This window comes from Myripristis murdjan, chromosome 3, assembly GCF_902150065.1.
Source record: "Myripristis murdjan chromosome 3, fMyrMur1.1, whole genome shotgun sequence".
NCBI classification, from domain to species: Eukaryota; Metazoa; Chordata; class Actinopteri; order Holocentriformes; family Holocentridae; genus Myripristis; species Myripristis murdjan.
Genome location: NC_043982.1, coordinates 27,363,277 through 27,373,028, shown reverse-complemented (window position 1 = coordinate 27,373,028; position 9,752 = coordinate 27,363,277).

Below are 9,752 nucleotides of genomic sequence, written 5' to 3'. Positions count from 1 at the left end.
ATTTGATTTATGTATAACTTGCTACATGAATTTAACAGTCTTACTTCCACATTTGTAACCACGAAATACAACTTGTTTCCTCAATTTAATTGAACCATTCCCACCATTTACTTCACTCAGGACCACAAGATAGGCTATTTGTTCTTCTCCTCATTGCATTCTCCAGGTTCAATTCATTGTGATTCTACCGAGTATAAAAGAATTACATTTAAAATTTTACCTTTATATTTACTGTTACTTTCACTTTAAAGACAGTCTAGTCTAATTTCCGGATGTTTTCCTAGCTATCTGTGTGTCACTTGACGCAATTCAGCAGCTGCAAGGTGTGAAAATGGAAAGCCAGGCGGACTGAGTATCAGGACAAACAGAGGAGGGGCTGAGAGCAGTGTGAGAGTCATCAGCCACTTCAGTCCAAACCGCTTTCTAACTGAGGTGTATGCTTGCCTATAGATAACATACCATACATTGTACCTGCCACGATGGGGAAAAAATCCCTGTAATATTTATATCACTATATGGGGACTTACCAAAAATGTGAGATACTCTGTTGAGTCTTGAGTGACCTTATCTTGATGGATTATGAACTTTAATGTGGATTATGTTTTTTTTTTTTTTTTTTTTTTTTTTTTTTTACCTTTTTATGGTAATGCTGTAATGCTGGTGTGATTTGGTGGTTTATTATAGGCTACACAGTGGTTTAAAGTGATGTTATTGTACTTTTTTTTTTTTTTTTTTTTTTACCTATGGCAACTTCAATGAGTTTTACACTTTGATGTATATATTTTTAAATAGTCTAACCCTATAAATTATATAGTGAAATTACTATAGTTTGATGGAGATCGGTTCAGAGCATCACCCCAGTGTGATGGTTCAGCTGGTGGAAGTTTTGATGTATCAAGCCTGCATTAGGCTGTAATTTCTGGTGATTTAATCCATACCAGCTTTTTACCGTCTCACAGATAACAACACCATGACACCATAACAACCGTCTAGCATCAGCCTATAAACCTCACAGAACACCATAGCAACAGGCCCCAGCAACACCCTAGCAACCACCCAGAACACTATAGTAAAGGCAATTTGTTTGTTTATCTATAGTGGAAAGTTTAGCCTGGTATTATTAGATTTTATGAATTTTACATTTAATTGTAATATGTGTCTTTACCTATTCATATTAAGGTATTTAAATGGAAAAGTCATTTGCAGATGCTCTCTCCTGACTTTCAATGAGGTGAAGTCCTCCATGATGTCATCAAATGCAGCGAGGTTGCAAATCCATTCTCACTTGGCAACAAGGCTGGTCTGCTGTGCGTTTGTGTGTTTGAAGCACAGGGGTGATAAAACTGCTACACGACAGGCGGTCTCACCAGTGTGCAAAAAGCTATGATGCATCATGTATGATGAGATTAAGAGTAACATTGTTATTAGGTGATCCAGATTAAAAGTAAAACGCTGAAAAAATAAATAAATAACCTTTCAAATTTTTATTCACAAACACCTGAGAAGTATAACACAGAGGTAACGCGTAAAATTTGTTTCACATACAGACAGACATGCACGCACTCTCTCTCTCTCTCTCTCTCTCTCTCTCTCTCTCTCTCACACACACACACACACACACACACACACACTTCATGGTGTTCTCTGACTTGGAAGGACATCAGAGGGCACCTTCTGAGTTTTCTTCATCAGAAAGGCATCCAGGGAACCTCACGTCTATCCCATTGTAAGGGCTCCTGTCCTCTAGCAGCACATCAAATTTTCTCCACAGGAGGCTCATCCATTAAGAAACTTCCCACATTCTCACATGTAGGGCCTCCCTTTATAACACTGCATCACATTTTATCCACTGGAGGGGCACTTCTCCATTAGAGGAGCACATAGTATATTATATTTTATTATTATTTTATTATTATTATTTATTTTATTATTTGTTGCATGAAGGGGCACTCTAGAGGGCATTCAATCTTTTTTCTTATGTGAAGGGCAGACAATGGGGCACTTCCTCTCATTTTTGGCATTCTAGAGGGCACTTCAGTGTTGCTTTTCCAAGCAACACTGGGAGGAAGGTGGCGGGGCTGCAATAAGCCATTTTATTCTGTGTGGGAGCTGTGTTTGCACTTAATGCATTACTCATTAAAGGAGGACATCAGACTCTGTCAAGTGTGTGGTATTCATGAACAGGATATTAAGGTGCAGCCAAAGGTCTGGTGGCAACTGTCCAGCTTGGTGACATAAGGTGTGCTGTGCTCAGATGATGTTGTCATTCTGGTCTCACTGGACTGTGATTTCTGATGGGCACTGGAGCAGTTTGCACCTGAGTAATACACAGTCAACATGAGGATCATCACCTCTATGGCATTCATCATTCAGGTGAGGGGAGAGCAGCTACCCCAAGTCGAGGCATCAGTGCAGGTGAAGTGAAATAATCCAGGCGTTGTATTGGGCTGCGCTGGGGAGCAAAGAGCAAAGCCAGAAAGCAAACCTCTTGATTTACTGCGCAGGTTTTGTCCTTAACCTCAGCAAGTTTTGGGTAGTGTGTCCAACATAATGATATCACACAAATAATAATCTGTGAATCACACCATTCTCAATTCCTAGTACTGTTTTCCCTGTTACAAAGATGTGATAAAATTACTGCTTTATTTAATGATAAAATTACAATAAATAAGCTTAACATTGCTAAATATTCTTCTGATCGGAAACTTGTCAGTGCTGTCAGTGTCAATGTCTATTGTTCTCGACAAAAATACCTGACACTCAAATCTTTACCAGACTCTTTGATAACTTTCAGTATGAATTTCATGGACAGAAATAGAATGGATGTAGAGCTAATGCAAATGCAGACAGAGTTTCCATGTTACTGTTGGAAATTTCTTAGTAATTTTAACTCTGTAGAAGCTGACATTATGTGTGGTGTTCTTTAAGGATCAATTCTTGGACCCCTAGTTATTCTGTCTGGCCCTCTTAGTTATGTAATTAAGATGATTGCCACAGTATGTGTGTACAAAGATGATTCTCAGCTTTACACATATAATTTTAGTTATCCCTTTAATTATCTACATTCAGGATTCTGGGTGTTTTTACTGGGACAGAAGAAGCTAAACAGACTACACATCTTGATAGATGGTTACACTTGCTTACAGTAAGCATTAGAGTTTACTTTTAGGCCTTGCTGCTCATTCGTGATGCTCTAATTGGCCTATACCTGCAATCCGTTTCTGACTTGCTTACAAGATATAAGACAGCTAGGGTTTTTAGGGCTTCTAGCACTGGCCTCTTAGTTGTACATACATACATGTTTCCTTGTGTATGAAATGTACTATACAGCTAAAGTTTGCCTTGACTTTGACTGTGTATTTGTATTCTGCTTTGCATGGAAAGTTATCTGTGACGTACCTGCTGTTACAGGTGTAAAAGCAGGTTAATGTTTAAACCAAGAGGATAATCTGATGTGGAGCCTATTTGTTCATGACTGAAATAATAATTTCAAGCAGCAAAAAAAAGACAATTTTCTAGGTTGATTAAAAAAAGGAAAGAACAAACAGAAGAGAAAAGGATGTGGAAGAGAGAATAGACCAAAATACAAACGGCTTGATGGAGCACCTGGCTCCTCTTCTGTTCAACTGTCTTCGTGTGTGTGTGTGTGTGTGTGTGTGTGTGTGTGTGTGTGTGTGTGTGTGTGTTTGCACACACCTGCATGCATGCGTGTTTGTACATGCATACATTTTTGTCTGGGTCTTTTTAATTCGGAAGGCATGGGTAATAAAAGGCCCACTACCTCAGAGATGACAGTTGTGCTTTGGGACCCCCCAACCCCTCACCCCCTCCCTCTCTTATCCTCTCTCACACACACTCTCACAATGAGAGGAAAGTGACAATGCATCTCAGACCAATCACTAGAATAAGCCACAAGGCTTATAAGAGAGAGAGAGAGAGAGAGAGAGAGAGAGAGAGAGAGAGAGAGAGAGAGAGAGAGAGAGAGAGAGGCTGTGGGGAGCAGACAGATCAGAGAGCAGATAAACGTAAAGCCAGTAGAAGTGGTTTATCTTATCATCTATCTCTAGAATCAAGCTATTGCAGATCTCTGTGATGGCTGAGCTCCCTCCACTGCAGGCTTAACTATTACAAAGGAGGGCTTGTCCTCTACAGGACAAGGTGCACCGGAGCAGAAATGTGTGTGCTTGCTCGTCTTGAGCCAACAATGCACTCACATCTATGTCATCGTATCCCATGTCGGAAGCTCCATATACGGTCAAAAGAAGTTGTGGAGGTCTGAACTTGAGGGAAAATGCTTTTGTTGTGTGTCATGTGACAGGCTGGTCAAGTTGCAGAAGAGTAGAGCCTGAGAGGAAATAAAACACAGGTCTTTTTTTATTTAGCCTCTCAGCGGTTGATCTGACATCCTGCAATTATGGTTTCCCACCAGAAATCTCCAAAGAAGAATAACATCCAAAAGCAAATGTGCTCAAATACATCAAACCATTTCTGTTATTTCGGGAAAATGTCACATTAGTGCAGGCTTCTGCTCGTAAATGTGTGCTCTTTTATAACTGTGTAATCAGTCACACAGTAAAGGGAAACACACACCTCCATACACTCTGACGCTGCCCAAGGTTTTAACAATAATACATTGTATCCTAGGACAAACACATGCACTTGCAGACATGCACACACACGCACACACACTCACACACATTTGCACCGCTTTACTTGTAAAGACCTTCACTGACCTTCACTAATCATTCTCTATATAACCGTAAACACAATCCTTATTTTATTTTAAACTAATCTGAATTCTAACCTTAAAACCATGACCGAATACTAAAACTAAACTACATCTTGTGGGAGAGAGGTCTGGAAAAATTTCCCTTCCCTTTCTATGTTAGTGAGAACTTGTAACAATACACACACACACACACACACACACACACACACACACACACACACACACACACAGGCCTGTCTGTTATGGTTATGGTTTCAGTGGTAGAAAACGCTAACAGGGGCCTCCTCTTGTTAAATTCGCAGAGCCTTTTGAGGTCTCAGGGTTGCATTCACTATACTCTCAAAGACTTTACAGCACGGTCATAAAGGTTAAAGGGGCAGCATTCAGCATGAAAACACCAGTTTTATAAGGTTTTAAATCTGCTCAGCACCATTCACAAGTTCCATCATTCATGCTTGGCGAGTTTTCTGTAATCCTTGTGTTTAGGGGATGTGATTTTAGTGCTGCCGTTGCCCTAAATCCAACTCAAACCATCTGTCAATTTCTACCAGGTATGTATGATTATAGTGTCTGTAGTTGGTGTAAAGAAAATATATTAATTCCTTTTATTCCCACTCTTGTGGTCATATGCACATTCATGCTCCTATTCTTAGGCATGTGGTAGACAAAGTCACAAACAAACAGAAAGGCTCATTTAATGCATGGAGGTGAGTGTCAGGCAAAAATATGCACAATGTCTGAGGACACTGTATCCATATGCGTGTAATGACAGGATATTTACAGTATTTTTAAAACTTCAGGAAGAACTCCTGAGAAGGATAGATAACAGGAATGTCATAAAGTCACTGCTGAGCTACAATAGAGGTGCCTCTGTGTCCTCAAGGGTGCAAATGTTCATTTACAGAGTGCAACAACCATTAAGAGTCACTGTCCACTGAAAGAACAGTGGAGGAGAGCTGGAGGCAAGGGTCTACCGTCTGTTATCGAACTCTTAATGGATTGCCTTATGTTTGTGTATCCCCTGCAAGACCAGATGTAGCTTCACTCAGAAATCTCAAAGAATTTTTTTGCAATGGTACCTACCAGTTAATGTTGCACAACTGAAGATTTAATGGTATTGGTTAAGGTTAAGTTAAGGCTGGTATACACTGTCATCCACCACCCACTCAGAAGAAAGAGGCAGATTTTTTTTTATTCACTCATTTTAGTGAAGAAAGGCTATTCCAAGGGAAATGTGGTTCTGTAATTGCACTCATTGCACTCCTCTGGGTGGTGCAAAGTACTGCCATTTATTGCTTGCTTTGTTTAGTTGACATTAGACCTGGTCCAGCCCTTCTATTAAATTTTTCACAATCGTTATGAACAAGACTTTTTTCTTAGTGAGAGAGAGAGAGAGAGAGAGAGAGAGAGAGAGAGAGAGAGAGAGAGTAACCACTATGAAAACTCCTATTCTAACTTGTATGATGAATAGATCTATCACATAATGCTTGTACCAAAGCATTTTGAGACTTAATCTCTCTGTCAAAGGAAATTCCCCAGGTCTACTATTAACAATGGCTTTTATATGAGCTTGGTACATAAAAGCATTATTATTGGCATCCTGCCCTGGTGAGGCAAACCAGAGGCAGACTGAACCACCAGCCGTTCTTCTGCCTCAGCCTCTTTTCCTTTCCTCTTTATTCCCCTCAGCCTTCATCATCTAGTATCATCCCTCATTCCTAGTTGTTCCTCTCACCCTCCTTCCTCATCATATTAAATTACAACATTACATCATTTTTCTCCTCATTTTAGGACCTTTCTGTTCTCTGGGAAAAAAAACAAACAAAACAAAACAGGTGGATCATGTAAAAACAGGCACTGTATTGTTGATTGCTGCAAGCAAAATGCCAGAGATGTGAAAACAGTGGGAGGGGACGGAGTTAACATTAGAACGGTTGATGTGATCATGTGTTTCCAGGAATCTGCCTCTAGCAGTTGATTGCTGTTTTCCATTTTTGATGCTGAATAACAGCTTTCAAAATGTCCCTCTATGACTTGTTCAAACTGTCCCATTTCCAATAACAGCAAATATCAGTGATAACAGTTGTTCTACATGTTGCAATTTCCAAGCATTACTGCATATTTTTGATGTAATATGCTCATTTGAACAAGTGAATATTGATAGATTCATTAGCAGCTGTTATATTAATGCTAATACAGTTAATATAGTTATGTATTAATGAATTTTCAAAGTATACATCACTCACTTTGCCATCATGTGCTGCCATGGTGGACAGGTCTCTAATGTTGTGTTTCAGATCACTGGCCGTGTTCACTGACCAGAGTCAGTGGAAAAAAGTGAGAATGGCAAAACGAATCTGCCAGAGATCTGAACACAAGACAAATTATAAGTTGATTTTGAGATCTATAAAAATGCACTCTGCTGTTATAACAAAGATATGAAACCTACAAGACAGAATAATACGTCATTCCTGTTGTCTTCAGTTCACAAACTGATTAATCCCTCCAAATCCAAAACCCATCCCTGGTTTCTTTCTACAACCAAATGTGATGATTTTTGTCTTTTATTTCAAGAAAAAGTCCTTGGGCCTCTGCTCTTTAATTTATACATGCTCCCACTTGGTATCATAAAGATAATGCTGTATTGTATTCATATGCCAATGACACATTGTTGAACATTTCACTTTTCTATGGTGATCTCAGTCTTGTTAACAAACTAGTAAAAATATTAATTGCTGGGTGTCCAGAAACATCTTGCAGCTGGATAAAGACAAGACTGACATGCTTATGGTTGGTACTAAAAGTCAGAGACAGGAAATGTATTCACACTTGGCCATGCTGTCTCTGAAATACAGAAATCATGGTATTATTTTGGATAGCGATCTCAGTTTTGAAAATCACAACACCAATATCACCAAAACAGTATTTTATCACTCAAAAATATACATATCTAAAGTTAGAGCATTCATATCTTGAGCTGACTCTGGGAAACTTGTTCATGCATTTATCTGAAGCAGGTTAGATGGCTGTAATGCTCTATTTTTCTGTGTGTGGGTAGCTGTAGGGGTGTGTGCTTGTGTGTGTGTGTGTGTATCTGTAAGCACCTGTTTCTTGTACAACAGGTTACATATGAGGCTGTGTGATAAGGCCGTGGTTTCTGTTAGACTGTGTTGAGGTTTGGGGGTATTTTATTAGTGTGGCACAGTATGTTTTGTGTGCGTTGGGTACGGGTTCATTGATTCAGTTTTTATATTTTGATCATACTTATATTATCTTGCCCATGTTCTCATTTATACCTACATTTATACCTATATATATTGAGCATGCAGCTGAGCTTACTTGCAATGAAACATACTAGTAAAAAGTAAAATTGCCTCACCTTGCCCTGCTGTGCAAAGCAGTGTTTTTAGATTTTCAAAATTACCCTCTTCAGTTGCCACCTTGTTGAAACCTGCTGTCTTCTCTTAGATGCCTCCAGAATCCAGTGTCTTTTCTAGTGTCTTTTCTGTAAGATATTATATAGAAAAATTACTGCATAATATTATTTATACCATCGTCTGAGTGAATTTTGGTTTCTGTTTGGCTGGATAAAAACTGCACAATGCACATGTAGTCCAGCTCTAGTTTAATCACTGCTGTGCATTCATACACTGTTTATAAATGTTCATATGTAACCATGACAACAAAACCATTATTATTTTCCAGCAATCAACATGGCATAACATGAATGTGAACACAAATCCTGAACTATCTGAACCAACTGAATAATGTCTTCGTTGCTCAGCTGTCTCAACTGTGGGAAAATAGTGCAGCCAGAAAATCTGCCTTCTCTGAGGGCCTTTTATGGGCACCTCATTGTTGATTATTCAGTGTATAATGTTATGTAGCTACTATAGGTTAAAAAAAAAAAAAACACACAATCCAATAGTGTTACCAGTGTTACTGAGCACAACTGTAACCAGAGTGAGAAACATACAAGAATTACCAGAACTATGACATTCAGAAACTATTTCCAAATCTGGTGATGTGATCATGTGTTTCCAGGACTCTTTCAGTATAATTTTCATCGCGTTGCCTTATATCTCGGTCTGCCTTTCCTTTTTCTGCCCACAAGCAGACAGGGAAGTGGTGGAGATGTGTGATATCAGTTAAACCCTGCACACAGAGAGCATATGACACACACACACACACACACACACACACACACACACACACACACACACATACACACACAAATAACACAGAGGCTCTCCTTTCTGCATTATTAAAAAGGTTGTATAATGAACATCATCACCCCTACAAATGCACGTACACACAGGTCCTCATCTGCTGGGCTTTGTCACCATGACAACCACTGTGTGTCCTGCCAGGAGCCAGCTGGTGGACTCCTGCTGTGATGCTGTGATAGGGGGGTGTATCTCTGTGTGTATGTATATGTGTGTGTGTGTGAATCCATGCAGCCTTGAGGATTGGAGGATTCTGTGTATAGTTTTTGACAATAGATGTAGGGGCATACACCTGAAATAGAAGATAGAAAAAGCGAAACTGAGACAAATGCGAGCAGTTACATTATCATATAGATTGATCTATTGATTGCCAATTTGCACTACCACAAGCAGTTGCCCTCTGTCTCATCCTCTTGATAGCCTTTTATTGTTGCTACTGCTGGCAGAGTGCTGTTTCCTGCGCTCTCATACGGTGATGTGTGAGCGTGTAGAGACAAGCCTGGCTGTCTGACTGGCATCGGCACAGCTATGTGTTTTGTCTCCGTCAACTTCTTGATTACAGACTTTCTACCGGCAAAACATGTAGGCTGCCTCATTCCACACTTACTTACTCACCCACCCACTCTCATTTCATGTTCCACTTTCTTCTTTCCCACCTTCACCCGCTCACTTTGTGGCAGCACCTTCCTGTCAGCTATGTCTGTCATCTAGTTTAGAGAGAGTACACAATACATAAAGCAGAAATGTATCCAAAATAAAGTAAGAGATCTCTGGGTGTGTAAAACTCTCAGTTGTCA